This window comes from Cricetulus griseus, chromosome 2, assembly GCF_003668045.3.
Source record: "Cricetulus griseus strain 17A/GY chromosome 2, alternate assembly CriGri-PICRH-1.0, whole genome shotgun sequence".
NCBI classification, from domain to species: Eukaryota; Metazoa; Chordata; class Mammalia; order Rodentia; family Cricetidae; genus Cricetulus; species Cricetulus griseus.
In genome coordinates, this window is record NC_048595.1 from 264,376,666 (window position 1) to 264,391,731 (window position 15,066).

Below are 15,066 nucleotides of genomic sequence, written 5' to 3' on the forward strand. Positions count from 1 at the left end.
GGCAGCACCACATCCCTTTGCCTGACCCTCTGTAGTTATTCCTGGCATGCCAATAACCATAGCCTCCACAGGGCACGTGTGCTCAGGAACAAGTTGGTTTCCACCTTCTACTGTTGCCGTCTCTAAAGCTCCTTCCTGTCCCACCTGTGTGTGCTTTTCCTACTGTAGGAGTTAGTGTTCTCCTGAGCCTGAGGGTACCTTATGGATTCTGCACAGAGCCTTACAGAGCCATTGTCACACTGAGTGCCTAGCCTCTCACCACATAGATGTGTGTACTCAGGCATGCATGGGAGACAGAGGGGGACGTCCAGTATGCTGATCTATCATTCTCTGTTTTATTCTCTTGATACGGGGTCTCTCACTGAACCCTAGAGCTGGGTTGCTGGCCAGGAAGCCACAGTTGAGACACCTATGGTCTCAAAGATGCCATCACTTTTATTCACCTGTGTGAATAAAACACACTCAGCTGTGCCCCCCCCCCTTTTTTTCTGAAACAGAATCTGCCTTTGAAACATGGAAGACTGGAAAGTGATTGAACCAAAGGGGTGTGGCCTAATGCATTAGGGCAGGGTGGAAACCCCAGGGCCTGCCTGTGCAGGTTCTTCTCAGTCTTTCTGGGCAGCATGTCTTTATTGAGAATACAAGCCGACCTCTCCAGAAATGGGCGTCTCATGACCAATAATTGGAGAAGAGCCCAGGTGGCCTTTAACTTGTAGTTTTCCTGCCTCCAACTTCTAAGCACTGGTTACATGTAAATCTCACTATTTCTGACCATTCTCAACATTACATTTTCAATTACATTCATTTGTGCATTTATGTGTCTATGTGGAAGGGACACCCATGTGCCACAGGGGGATGTAGAGATTGGAGGACAAATGGCAGGAGTTAGTTCTCCACTTCTACCACGTGGGCTCCAGGGGATCAAATCCAAGCCTGTGGATTGTTGGCAAGCACCTCCATCCACCATACCATCTTGCTAGCCCTACACTCAGCATTTTTAGGAGCCAGAAAGTCCTGCTCCAAAGTAACTCACATTTTACATTCTTCTTTTGTTTGTTTGCTTTTTGAGACAAGGTTTCTCTGTGTCCCTGGCTGTCCTAGAACTCTCTCTGTAGACCTGGCTGCCCCCCCCCCACTGTGTTGGGACTGAAGGCCTGCCACACCACCATCTGGTGTACATTTTACATTCTTATCAGCAAGGTAAGAATGTTGCAACTTTTCTGGTTTTTAGACAGTACTTCCTATTTCCTGGTTTTAATTATAACCGGCCCAGTGAGTGTGAAGGTGGTTTTGATTACAATTGCATTGTGAGCAGCAATATTAAGCATCCTTTCATATGTGTGTCAGTGTAGGTATTTTCTTTGGAGAAATGTGAATCCAAGTACTTCGGTATTTTAAAATTTAGTTGTTTGCCTTTGTTATTGAGAAATTAAAATTCTTTCTATATTGTGGACATTAGACCTTCTTCTACATACTGCATAGCTATCTTCTCCAAACTGAAACATTCCCTCCTGGAGAGAGGAAGGAAGAGAAAGGCTCAAAGACTTAAGAAGTTTGTGGAAGTTACAGGAAGCTCACACACATTCCCTCCATAGTGATGTAAACATTGAGCAATAGCTCTGGACAGGACACTCTTTGGTGGTACTGTCTATAAGTTGGGCTGCAGGCTCCAGGATATAGCTTACCTGTGCTGCTGGCTACTGTAGGGGACTTTTGGGTGATGTAACTGCCTGGGAGGATGTTTCCTTGGTAGTCCTTGGTGCCTGATCTGGAGTAAATAGACAGTTGTTCACACCTCCCCAGGGAGAGTCACACAATATCATATGTGTAATTTGCAGAGACTCCTGTTCTATAGTTTTTTTTTTCACATTCTTGATAATGTCCTTTGATGTCACAGGTTCTTAACTTCATTGGGGTCTAATTTATCCCTGCCCCTGTGTGTCGCTTATAATTTTGACCCCAGATCCAAGACTCCATTGCTTCAATGTCACAAGGGTTTTCTCCTAAAAGTCTTATTGTTTTAGCTCTGACCTGTAAGCCATTGATATAGTTTGACTTTCCTCGTCTGTGTAGTGTTACAGTTAAGTGACATTCTTTGGTTTGCGTCTATCTAGTCTCGACTATTAATAAAAAGGACAAGTGTTTTTTGAGGCAGTGATACACGATGGTCACCTAAATGATGTAGAGCCTGGAGAACCAGAGTGGTTTTCAGGAAAAGACGCCATTGGGTTCTCAGTGTGTAAGCTACTAGAAAGTGGCTGCTTGGTGGCTGCTGTGTGCTTAGGAAACAAACCCAGTCCCCCACAGATGGAGAGGGTCAGCTGACACCTGGAAGGTGGCTTGAGTGAAAGATGACTCTTTATAGCATCAAGGTCAAATTTTGCTGAGGCAGCAGTAGAGGTGGCTAAGGCCACCAGGGGGCAACACAGAGATGGGTTTCCAGTGGGAACATATCAAATGGCCTCTTGGGTTCACAAGGTAGCCAGAAAGGCTGCTTGCTAGGCTAGGGGAAGAAAAGGCCATGGTGTCAGCATCTTCATGATGCCTGCCCTGAGCCCCAGACTATGTCTGTGACTTTTTGCTTGTCCTGTCCCACAAGGACAGGACATTAAGTTTCCTTTTCAAAATGCAGTGAAAGAAAGAAAGAAAGAAAGAAAGAAAGAAAGAAAGAAAGGGAGAGAGAAAGAACACACTGTCTCCAGGTCCCCAGCCTTCTGTGAGAAACTTTAAATCAGCACTGAAAATTAAGCTACTTTTGCCAAACATAAACAGTCTTTGAATGGCTATTTTTTTTAAGTTACTGGTTATATTTTCGACAGAGAAAATAAAGGAAAAATGAGGAATTAGCTACTTAAAAACCAGGGAAGTCATAAAGCTGACATGCTTTTTATATCTGTCTCAAAATTTGCAAATGTCAAGACACAGTTCATATTTACTTTCACAAATTTGGTGGGCATTTTCATTGTGTAGCAATCATAAGATTTGAAATTATGTGTTCGGCAGTTTTCAGATGAAGGAAGATGAAGGCCTTCCAGTCATATAATGAGGACAATGAAGTACAATAACCCTCTGAAGGGTTAACTTTGTCTAAAAAAAAAATGGTCCCCAGAGAAAGCACAGGGTGCTTTCTGGAACATCCCCAATAATGTGCACATATGTACATATCACGCCCTCACCTCCCACCTGCCCCCCAGCCTGGCGACAGCTCCAAATAGCAGAGAAACACTGGGCCATACTTGACAGTACTGTAAGAGACAGTGTTCACAGCCAGAACCACAGGAAAGCCTCAATATCTAAAATCTACAAAATGAAACAGCAGTAAGGCTCATGTTCCTTCAATTAAAGACAATATTTCAAGCTTGCCCCACTGCTGGCAATGGGAGGGGTGGGCTGGCAGCATCTACAGTGAGCCAAGCCTGAGATGCTGTTATATGTCAACAACCCATGATCAAAAAACAGGCTGTTTTGTGCCTGTTAAATACAACACGAATGTTAGAATGTTTGTAAGCCAGAGGCCTCCTGCATATCCAATATCCAAGGGATATAGCTTAAGTTTAGTATAGTATATCCATTTTATGAGCTGAGGCAGGCAAATAATACAGTGTCCAAGGAGGGCACCCACCAGTAGCTTTGTTGAGGCAGAAGAGGAGTAGAGTCAGAAATTAGTTTTTCTTCCTTTCTTTGAAGTGCCATGAATGTTGCATGTTTTCTGTTTCATCAACTGTGGGCAAATGGCAGGGAAGGGACATTCCCTCTCAGTTACCTGTAAGAGGAGACAAACCCCAGTGCATTCAGCATTTCATTTTGAAAACTTTGAAATTTAACCACATCAGTCTGGGCTTCCCCCACCCCAAACAACATTAAATTCCCTGGTCCACATCTGGTGGTCTATCTAACAACAACATGATATTAAATTATACCTACCATGAGTTGTAGGCTCTTTGAATGCCAAGGTATTCAGTGGAAATGCTTGGGGGGAGAGGGACGGGAAGGGTAGGCTTCCAGAGAAAGGGTGCTTGAGCCATCACAGAAAAGGAAGCTGAATTTGGCCCCAGGGAACAACTTCTGGGAACCATCTGTTGTTCTCTGCCAATGGTACACTCGGGTGTACCATGGAGAACACGTACCCTTAGCATTTTCTTATGTCACACATCTGACCCTCAACAGTTGGAGACACAATGTTTTGACTACATGACTTCACTTCTGCCCTGCAGAACTCCTGCTGATGAGCAAAAGAATCCACCAGGGTTAGTTGGAACCGGAAGGAGATTTTGTTTGGTGACAGGAAGCTTTGAATCCCCTAGAAGACTAGAAAATGGGCTCAATGGCAGCATAAACTGGAACTGTGCCCAAACTACCCAAGAGAAGGTGTGAGCTCATTGCTGCTAACAGCCTAGATGCTGTGCAGAGGTAGGCACAACTCTCAGGCTGACTCTTTCTTTCTGTAATGCTCTCCGTAGTCACCAGAGTGTCCTCTGCCCGATAACCAAGGCCTCATTTCAGCTGGGTTTGGTGTCTGGCTGGTGTAGCTAACACTACACACTGAGCATGCCTCCATTCACTGGGAAGGCTTTTTGTTTCCATCCTTAGTGAGCAAGACTCATACCATGTCCTCATACAGAGAACCACAAATATGACAAATGTCAATTATTTGCTAACAAATCCACCCAACTTTGTCCAGTTTACTGTTTGTGGCCATGAGCTTTTCGGGAGTCTGGCTCTATTCCTAGCTGTCCCTTTTCCTTGATGGTAACTCAAGAATGAAGCATGAAGCCTACTTGTGACCATGAGTCATGCAGACACATCACTGGGGGATTTCCTGGAAAAGTTTCATAATTATGAGAAAGAGACATAAAGACACAATAACCCCATTGTTTTGCCTCTGGATGGTGATATTGGGGACTTGAAGTCTGGAGCTGGGCAGCTAGTGACTGGCTAGAACACAATGGCAGAGCAGAAAGATGAAATTGATCTGGATTTTTTTTTTTTTGACACAGGGTCTCTCTACATAGCCCTGGCTATCCTAGAACCTCCTATGTAGACTAGGCTAGCCTCAAACCCACAGAAAACTAACCTGCCTCTGCCTCTGTCTGGATATTGGATAACATTACTTGGCCACTCAATCAGCCACCTTGTATCCATCCTACCTAGGCATATTTATGTGAACTAATGCATTTCTGGATTCAAGTTTTCTGTCATGGTCTTGCTCGCTCTGGGTCCAGTACTGCGAAGACAGATGTGTTAGGAACAGAAAGCAGGGCATCTTCTTGGGCCAGAGGAGACTGGTCTTCATTCTAAGTGAGAATAAAATGCAGAATGCCCCTCTGAATGCCTTTCCTCTAAGAAGTCCACTTGGCCCTGTTCTCCCTCACTGGTCTGCGCCAGTGAGATGGCTCACCAGATAAAAGCACTTTCTGACAACCCAAGTCCCATTTCCAGGACCCCTTGCCACACACACACACACACACACACACACACACACACACACAGGTGAGAACTGACTCTTGCAAGTTGTCCTCTGACCTCCACATCAAAATCCATGGTGTATGTGTGTGTGTGTGTGTGTGTGTGTGTGTGTGTGTGTGTGCGCGCGCGCGCGCGCGCACGCCAGCGTATGCACACATGCTCGAGTGCAGTAAATAAATATATTTTCTTCAAAGACTCAGTTCAGTCAGTGCCTTAAGACTTTACATTCCCAATCCTGGGCCTCAAGGATAGAAAACAGGGGTGACAGGCCTGGAGTGTAGCTCAGTGGTAGACACTTGTTTAGCAGGCATGAAGCCTTGGGCTGGATGCGTAGCACCCCCACGCTCTCACAGAATACAGTGGTGCCTATTCATTCCAGGACATTTTGGCTGTGGCAGAGTACCCGCCTGACCCGCTGAGTTGCTTCAGATGTCTGGTGCAGAAGCTGCCCTGAGGCATCTCTGCTCTTGTTCTAAAGCCACCAAGTTCTTAGGAACCAGAGATTTCAAAACGCTGCTGCAGGAGTGGAGCTGGAGCCAGTCCTGGCCATAGCCTGTCCCAGATGGAAGCGCAGGGCCCAGAAGAAAACCTCCATTGGAACTATGTGAAGATCCAGTCCTAAGACACCGCCTCTTCTCTGAGTATCACTTCAGTTCATTTATACTGAAGAGATTTTTTTTGTTTTGTTTTTGTTTGGTTTTGGTTTTTTCTAGACAGGGTTTCTCTGTGACTTTGGAGGCTGCGCTCTCTAGGCTGGCCTTCAACTCAGAGATCCGCCTGCCTCTGCCTCCCGAGTGCTGGGATTAAGGTGTGTGCCACCAAAGCCCAGCCTGAAGAGATTTTTTTTTAGATATAAAATCCATCCTGTTTCTTCTCGCTGGTCTTTCCAATAAAATGCTGGTATAGAACAAGCTGTTTGGCCAGGTAGTGGTGGTGGCTGTGGGTGCAGGCCTTTAATCCCAGCACTCAGGAGGCAGAAGCAGGTGAATCTCTGAGTTCGAGGCCAGCCTGGTCTACAGGGTGAGTTCCAGGACAGCCAGGGCTATACAGAGAAAAACCTGTCTCAAAAAAAAAAAAATCAACAAATAAAACAAGCTGTTTGTATTAAACCCTGCGAAGTTTACAGATGTCCATGGAACTTGTCTTCGTGAACATGAGGCAAGTCTGATGCCTGGGCTGTTGCTTACTAGGAACTTGGAAACAATCACTTGAAATATGTTTTCAAAGTACTTTATTTCCAGGAACCTCAATAATGGGTGTAATGTGACATGCAAGGCAAGGGAAGTAAATATTGAGTGTTCGGAAGAGCATGCTTCATTCCTTCACTACATAGTTCACTTACATACTTTTAAATTTTAAAGATTTCTTTTTTATTTGTGTGTATATGTGAGGGTATGGGTGGGTGGGGTATGGGTGGGTGGATATGGTAGGTGAGGGGGTATGAGTGAATGGGGGTATGTGTTTTTATTGGGGGTATGTGTAGGTGGGGGGTATGTGTGGGGGGTATGTGTGTAATGGGTATATGTGTTGTATGTGTAGGGGGTATGTGTGAATGGGGTATGTTTTTATTGGGGGGTATGTGTAGGTGGGGGTATGTGTGAATGGGGGTATGTGTTTTTATTGGGGGGTATTGTAGGTGGGGGGTATGTGTGAATGGGGGTATGTGTTTTTATTGGGGGGTATGTGTAGGTGGGGGGTATGTGTGAATGGGGGTATGTGTTTTTATTGGGGGGTATGTGTAGGTGGTGGTATGTGTGTGTTGGGGGTACAGGTAGGTGAGTGGTATGGATGGGTAATGGGTGGGTGGAGGTATGGGTGGGGGTTATGTGTGTGTTGGGGGTACGGGTAGGTGAGGGGTGTGGGTGGGGGGTATGTGTGGGTTGGGGGTATGGGTAGGTGAGGGGTGTGGGTATATACATGTGAATGCAGGTATCTGTAGAAACCAAAGCATCAGATCCCACTGGGGCTGGAGTTGAAGGCAGTTGTAAGACACCCAACATGGGTGCTGGGAATTGAACTCTGGTCCTCTGCAAGAGCAATACATTCTTAACCAGGAAGCCTCTTCTCCAGCACTTACTTATGCTTTAACTTGTGGTAAAACATACAAAAATATAACATGTTACTCATTTCTAAGTGTGTAGATAAGTTTGTTTTTAAATCAGGCAATGTAATGAATCGGATATCAAGTTACTCTCATGCAATTTGCTAACACTGAGTGCTCATGAATTTTCAAATTAAAAAAATCCTTGATTATTTTCTGAAGAATCACGAGTTATCAGGCTCAAGACATTATAGTGCTGACCTCTTCCATTTCTAAACACTTTCAAAGAAAATTATCCAAGAACCAAAGAGAGACTATTGAGCCAGATTCATGGCACCAGCCACTTAATTTCTCATTTTTAAACTCCAGCCAATAAAAGATATTAGATAATGCTCCATGAGTCTTGTTGTAGTCTAAAGGAATTATGGATTGGCAATTATAGTTTAAAAGCTTTTACTATAGAAAATTCTCAGTGCATACAAAGTGAACAGAACGGTATAATGAACCACCCTGGCCTGACCCCCAGCTTTAACACTTGCCAATATCCTCCATTCTTGTCTGATCTATATCTACACACTCCCACACACAATTATTATACATTTTCCTGTTCTTTTAGCTAAAATTTCTACTCACGAAGATATATGAATCCTAATGCAAATTTGACAAACGAATACTCCCTTGTAAGCCATACCCCACCGCAATATAGGACGTCTCTCCTGCTTCTTCCTACTTGTTTCTGCCTCATGCAGAGACAGACTCTGTTTTTATTTTTTCACTTTGGTTATCTTTCACTTTTAGAACTTTATGTAAATGGATCATCTATGTATGTTTTTTGAGTCTGCAGATTTAAAATGCAGTGGGAGGTATCCATTGTATGTACATCCTCCAGAATAGCTGAGATTCAAAAGATAAAGCTTCGTTTTGTAAGGATGTGGAGTAACATAAATTATGGTGTGATAATGTATAATGTTGACGGTAAATGTTGGATTGTAAACAGTTTGACCACTTTGGGGGAGTGATTAGATAGCATATTGGTTACTCTTTGTCACTGTGACAAGAACCCCTGGCAAGGAATACTTAACAAAGGAAAGACTTATCTTGTTTATAGCTTCACAGAGTTTGGTTCCTCGTGGCAAGGAAGGCATGGCAGGACAGAGCTGCGCACAGCATGGTGGTCTGTGTGGAGCCGAATGTGGTGCCCTGCTGACTTTCTCCCCACACCCCTTCATTCCATCCAGGCCTCCAGAAGATGGGATGGCACCCGCCACCTACAGAGTGTGTCCTCTTCCATCAGTTAACTCTCTAGAAATGCCCTCACAGACACACCTTGACAAGTGCCTCTGTCTCCTAAATAATTCTAAACCTAGTCAGGTTGATAGTAATGACTAACCATGGAAGACATTGTCTAATAAATTAAACAAACTACACCACCTTAGCAATTCTATTCCTAGGGATTTGTCCAGGACAAACAAAAACATATCCAGAATAAGACTAATACACACACACACACACACACACACACACACACACACACACTGCACCTTTACCCACAAAAGTCAAAAGCTGGAAACAACTTGATATCTAGCAACCAGAGAATGAATAATTGTAGCACCACCAGCCCTCTATTTCCATAAGTTCTACATCCATGGGTTTAATCAGGCAAGGATCAAAAACATTTAGGCTGTAGAGAAGGCTCATCAGTTAAGAGCACTTGCTGCTCTTGCAGGGGACCTGAGTCTGGTTCCCAATATCTTGTGGGATAATCTTTTTGTACACTGTGAAGATGTGTCTCTGCTTAAGGTGCCTTCTGATTGGTTTAGTAAAGAGCTGAGTGACCAATAGCTAAGCAGGAGAGAATAGGCGGGACTTCTGGAGAGAAAGAGAGAGGAACTTGGGAAGAATTAGAGGTATGCTCGGAAGGGAGAAGAGCACTTGCTGCTCTTGCCAAGGACCTGAGTTTGGTTCCCTGTATCTACATCTGGCAGCTCACCACCACCTGTAACTCCAGCTCCAGGGGAATCTAGCACCCTCTTCTGGCTTCTGAGGGCACCTGAATTCACATGCACATATCCAGGCATACACATAATCGAAAAAAAGTTTCGAAATTAGGGAAAATGTATCTACACCGAATATATCCAGACTTTTTTCTTGTCATTATTTTCTAATGATATAATATAGCAACTGCATAGTATTTACAATGTTTTAGGTATTATACATACTGTAGAGATGACTCCAGGTGTATGGGCAGGTGTTAGCGGGTTAGATGCAATTACTATGCCATCTAATAAGGGACTTGAACATGTTTGGGTTTTGGTATTCATGGGTGTGTGTGAGGGTGTAGTACATAATGGAACAAATCTCACAAGGAACAATGGGGATGACTCTATGTTATCCTCTTTCTCTTCTTTCTTCTCCTTCTCTTTGTGACAAGGTCTCTCTCTGTGTAGCCCTGTCTAGCCTGGAACTTGCTATGTAGTCCAGGCTGGCCTCAAACTCACAGAGGTCTTCCTTCCTCTCCTTCCCAAGTGCTAGGATTAAAGGTGTGTACCACACACCACTTCTGATTATATATTCTTACAATGGAGTACTACTTGGCAGCAATAGGGAAAGAATGATTCAATTGTCTTAGTTACAGTTTCTGTTTCTGTGGGGAGACACCATGACCAGGACAAATCTTTTTATTTTATTTTATTTATTTATTATGTATACAATGTTCTACTTGCACATTTGCCTGCACGTCAGAGGAGGGAAGAGGGCACCAGATCTCATTACAGATGGTTGTGAGCCACCATGTGGTTGCTGGGAATTAAACTCATGACCTCTGGAAGAGCAGCCGGTGCTCTTAACCTCTGAGCCATTTTTCCAGCCCCCAACCACAACAAATCTTATAAAGGAAAATATTTAATTGGGGATAGCTTACAGTTCAGAACTTTAGCCCAATTATGGTCATGGTGGGAAGCATGGCATTGTGCAGGCAGACATGGTATTGGAGAAGGAGCTGAGAGTTCTGCATCCTAACCTGCAGGCAACAAGAAGGGAAATAAATGTCTTGAGCTTCTGAGACCCCCACAGGCACACACTTTCTCCTACAAGGCCACGCCTCCTAATAGTGCCACTTCCTGTGGATCAAGTATTCAAACAGAATCGCCTATGGGGGCCATACCTATTCAAACCTCACAAACCCTGTGCCAAGCAAGAGAAGGCATAGTCTTGGCATCAGCAGGAGGAAGTCTGTAGGCTCTGTGAGCTCAGAAGGAGCTTTCTCTTGGCTTCTGCTAAATGATACAGGACAGAGCTTGTGCCACATCATCAGGGTGCTGACAGTGAAGAGCCCACATCTTGTCACCACCACTTATCCACAAGCTGACAGCTTTAATTATGAGAAGGCATCAATGGGCAAGATCTGTGCAGAAGGCGGACAGCAGAGCAACATTCTGGCCACTGTTCTGGGCTTCCCAGAAGCACAGCCTTGCCACAGGCAGGGTGGGCAGAAACCAACTTTTATGAAACATATGATTTTGAGCATGAAACGAGTAGTTATCTTTGATAAGGGGTTGAGAGGGCAAGGGTGAGTGAGAAGGAAGAAAGAGAAAATATCCCATCTGCCAATTACTTCCACATCCTCGTTCCTCATTATAAACTAAAATCAAGGCTCAGGGAGCAAACCTTAAGTGGTTCCAGTGTGTTCTTCACAGAAAAGAGCAATGGTTGTGCACTTCTAGAAGTTGGAGTTCAAGTCACTAAATCTTTGGCCTCTGATGAATGGCAAAGTGGTTACTAAATGGCAGTCATGGGACACAGAAGAAGCACCATGGTTTGAGCATCTCGGACTCTGCTCTGCACACAATCTATTAATCAATCAGCCCTCTAGTCAGCTAATTAGAGTTTTAAGTGGGTGGAGAAGTGACTTGTAAGAAATAGAGCCTATTCCTGGGAGGCTTGTATATCAACCATGCACATGTGATGGTGGTGGCTTAGCTCACGGCTTTCCATTCACAGCCATGTTAGAAACAATGTGTCAGCCTAGGGTTGGGAGCCTGGGGTGCTTGGAAAGGGAGTCTAGGGAAGCCTTAGGCACTGGGAAGCATCGTGGTTTCTAAAGGACCATGTTTACTGTGCAGAGAGTGCCCAACTGTTCTGCCTCTTTAAACTTTTCTAGGGTGTTTGTTGTGGCAACTCACACTGTGATGTCCATTGCTAAATCCTTGCATGGATACTGCCATGGGGAAGGGACCTTCTCCTCCTGAGTAACATGGCAAAGCCTTCTGGGTTGGCCTTGGGCTCACAGAGCCATAGGCTCAACTGAGGAGTCCCTCAATACACAGATTAACCCACCCTCCACAAGGGAACCACTGGCATCCAGTGTGGCTCTGATTCATGGGCTTGAGGAATTAGGTTTTCATGTCAAACCCAGCATGGAACGCTGAGCCAATCACAATGCTGTTCTTACCTTGATCTCAAGAAATTCAGATCCAAACTTAGATGTTCATAGAATTCTGGCTTACATCTCCTTACTACCCCCACCCCCATGTTTTACTAGCCACCCCTGACTTCTCTTTATCTGGCTGTTTGTCTGTTCTTAGTTTGATATTGTGTGTGTTTGAATAAAGACAACGCAAATTCTTTAGGGAATGAGGTGGGGAAAATAAACAAGACCTTTTGCTTGTTCTTTGATAACAGGAGTACACATGTTTTTTTGACAAGGGCAGGGTCTACATGAGTTGTAGAGTGAATCACATGCTTCCTTTCTTTATTGATTTGCATAGGATCTTAGTGTATAGTTCAGGCTTGCCTTGCACTCATGATCCTACTGCTTCAGCTTTCCCTGTCCCTGGATGGAAGGTGAGAGCTGACATGCCTGGCCTGTGCTTTGCTTTCAAACAGGAAAACAGTTCTTAAGTATATTCACTTGCTTCTGGCTTACGTCAAAAGTCAGTCTCTTGCTTGATTTTGCTCTGTTTAGAGTCTTTCTAATCCAGACCAAATTGGTTTATTAGCCTGTTTCATTCTGATTTGTTTCAGATAACTTCCAACTTTATAAAAACTAAAACTAGCAAAAATGAGTCAAAATCAGAAAGATTGCACTTTAGTTCGCCAAAATGTTTTGTCCTAAACCAAGATTAAACCTTTGGGTTATTTTGTAAGTCATGGAGTTTCTGTGTCTGAGAAGTTAGGGCATTGATTCAAAAGGAACTTCCATGAATGTTTGATCGTATATGTCTTTTTCAATATTGCATTTCTTTGTGTGTGTGGCAGGGGAGTATATGGCATGTGTCCACATGCCAGGGTGAGGACAGCTTTTGGTTCTCTCCTTCTGCCATGTGAGTTCTAGATATTGAACTTGGGTCACCAGACTTTGCAGCAAGCACTTTAACCTACTGGTGATCTCCAGCCATCACAAATTCTGATAATTCTGAGTGCTGGAGAACACCTTTAATCCCAGCAGTCACTCAGGAGGCAGAAACAATCTCTGTGAATTTGAGGCCAGCCTGGTCTACACAGTGAGTTCTAGGACAGCCAGGGCTATGTAGAGAAATATATATCTATATTCTTTGTGACCTATCACCCAGCAATGTTAGGTCTTTTGACTGTGTCTAAGGTATTATTTCCAATTCTGACTCTTGCCTCCAATAGCCTATAATATGGCAGGGAAGTGGTCTATGAGGAAGTGAGTGGGAGCGTAAGTGCATGCACTCCAGGAACAATGGAAGGGATGTCATGAAGGCAGACAAGCACTTCAGAAAGGAGGAGACCGTCTGGCTGGGATGCTGAGAGTCATGCCAGCTCTGAGAAGCAGATGCAAAGGTTCTCATTTAATCTTAAATGATCCGCCTCCCCAGGGCTGGGATGCAGCCCCACTGGTAGCCCACTTGCCTAGGATGCATGAAGATCTGATTTTTATGAACCAGGCATGGTGATGCTTGCTTGTAATCCTGGCGTCTAGGAGGTGAAAGCTGGAGGAACAGAGAAACTTAGGGTCAACCTTGGCTAACATAGCGAGTCTAAGGCTAGTTTGGGATGCATGAGACCCTGTCTAAAAACCAAAAATATTTTTTTTCAGATAGCGCTATATCCAGATTAGAGTCTGAGGCAGTTTATAATGAAACCACCATAAGTATTAAGTGACAGCTTATACTCCTACAAGCCAAGAAGGAGCCAGCCTTCAGTTCAGACAACAGTTCTGGAGCTGTTGTGGCCTTGACTTGCCTCCCAAGGCATGTAAATAGCTGGAGTCATGGAGACAAGCACTCAGAAGTCACATAGTATGATGACATTTTAACCTTGTGGCTTTCATTTGGATTGCTCAGATCTACCTCCAAGAGCTCTGACATTTCAATAGTATCATTACACAACAAGCTTCCTTTTATTTTCCCGAATTTTCCCACTGCCTGGTAGCTTTGCTTACACTATGGAATTTGTGTCAGGAATAGCCGCAACGTTGTTTGCCTGACTCTCCGGCGTCTAAAAGGAAGGAAACAATGTTTCTGGTTCTCTTAGGAATTCTTGTTTAGAAGTTGATCCCTTTGCTCCCCTTATTAAGCTGCATTTTATGTTGCCAAAATTCGTGCTATGGTTTTCCTATAAAATAAATTCCTCCATTTACAGAAGAATTTTTTTAAAGAATAGTTTCCTTGACAGAAATTTTATTAATATATATAAATATAATATATTATATATATATATATATATATATATATATATTCTTAAAGACTGGAGAGAAATAAGAAACTTGGGAGTCAGGCTAGGAAGTTTGGTGCCAAGAAACCATTAAGATTTAAAACACTGCCAGCTATATGGCAAGCTATGTATTTACAACTTTTGGATCAAGAACAGCAAGGTAAGGCCACACTTAGGAAGAAAGGAAAGAGATGGCTCTACTCTTGGATAAGAAAGGGACTGTGAAAGAGGATCCCTGAAGCAGAAGACCTCTCCCAGTAGCTCTCAGAACCAGTCCCCTGTCCTGCTGGAGACTAACGTGGAAAGACACGGGACCATCGGGTTCTCTCTCCCTAGCCTAAGGTTTCCTATTGCCATAGGATCAGCACACAAGCCTGGGAGAAGTCCGGGAACAAATGCCCCCAAGACGGCACACCTTCACCCCTCCCTTCCAAGGCCTCAAACTACTTTAGGGAAAAAAAGGGCCTTTTGTGCTGGTAAATGATAAAAGACACATGCGTGAGGGGGGGGGGAGCAGGACGCAGGGGGTGCGTGTTCTCTGCTGGAGGCTCCGCTGGGTGGGCATCGGGAAAAACAAGGGAGAGCGGGAAAGTATTGCAGAGGCAGCTGGGAGGCAGGTGACCCAGGACAGAAAGAGGTATGCCTTGGAGCATTTAGGTTCAAGAAAGGATGAGCTGGGTTAGCCCCTCCCTTCTATCCTCTTACTTTGTGTCCTGGAAATGCATGCACTTCATGAAAACCCCCAGGGTTTCAAACGCTGTGTCATCAGGCCCTCTGTCTGATGGTAGACTGTGCTGGGGTGTGGCCAGCTTCCACCTGGCTGCCAGTTCCAAACCCAGTCACAGTGCTAGGTCTCCCCCATTTATCTCTTCATTTAGATG

The 15,066-nt window shown here is 44.3% G+C and overlaps 1 long non-coding RNA gene across 2 annotated transcripts in view; it reads right to left on the reverse strand.

Moving 5' to 3' along the window:
• Positions 1–15,066, reverse strand: part of LOC103161354 — a 37,048-nt gene that overhangs the window by 4,162 nt on the left and 17,820 nt on the right. The window contains exons 1-2 of one of the 2 annotated variants that reach the window (XR_004768454.1): positions 3,925–4,742; positions 3,623–3,763 (exon numbers count right to left, since the gene is read on the reverse strand). This is a non-coding gene — a long non-coding RNA (uncharacterized LOC103161354). Of the gene's footprint in view, positions 1–3,622; positions 3,764–3,924; positions 4,743–15,066 lie in introns of those variants that run through there. The other variant, XR_003482723.2, reaches the window with a different exon arrangement.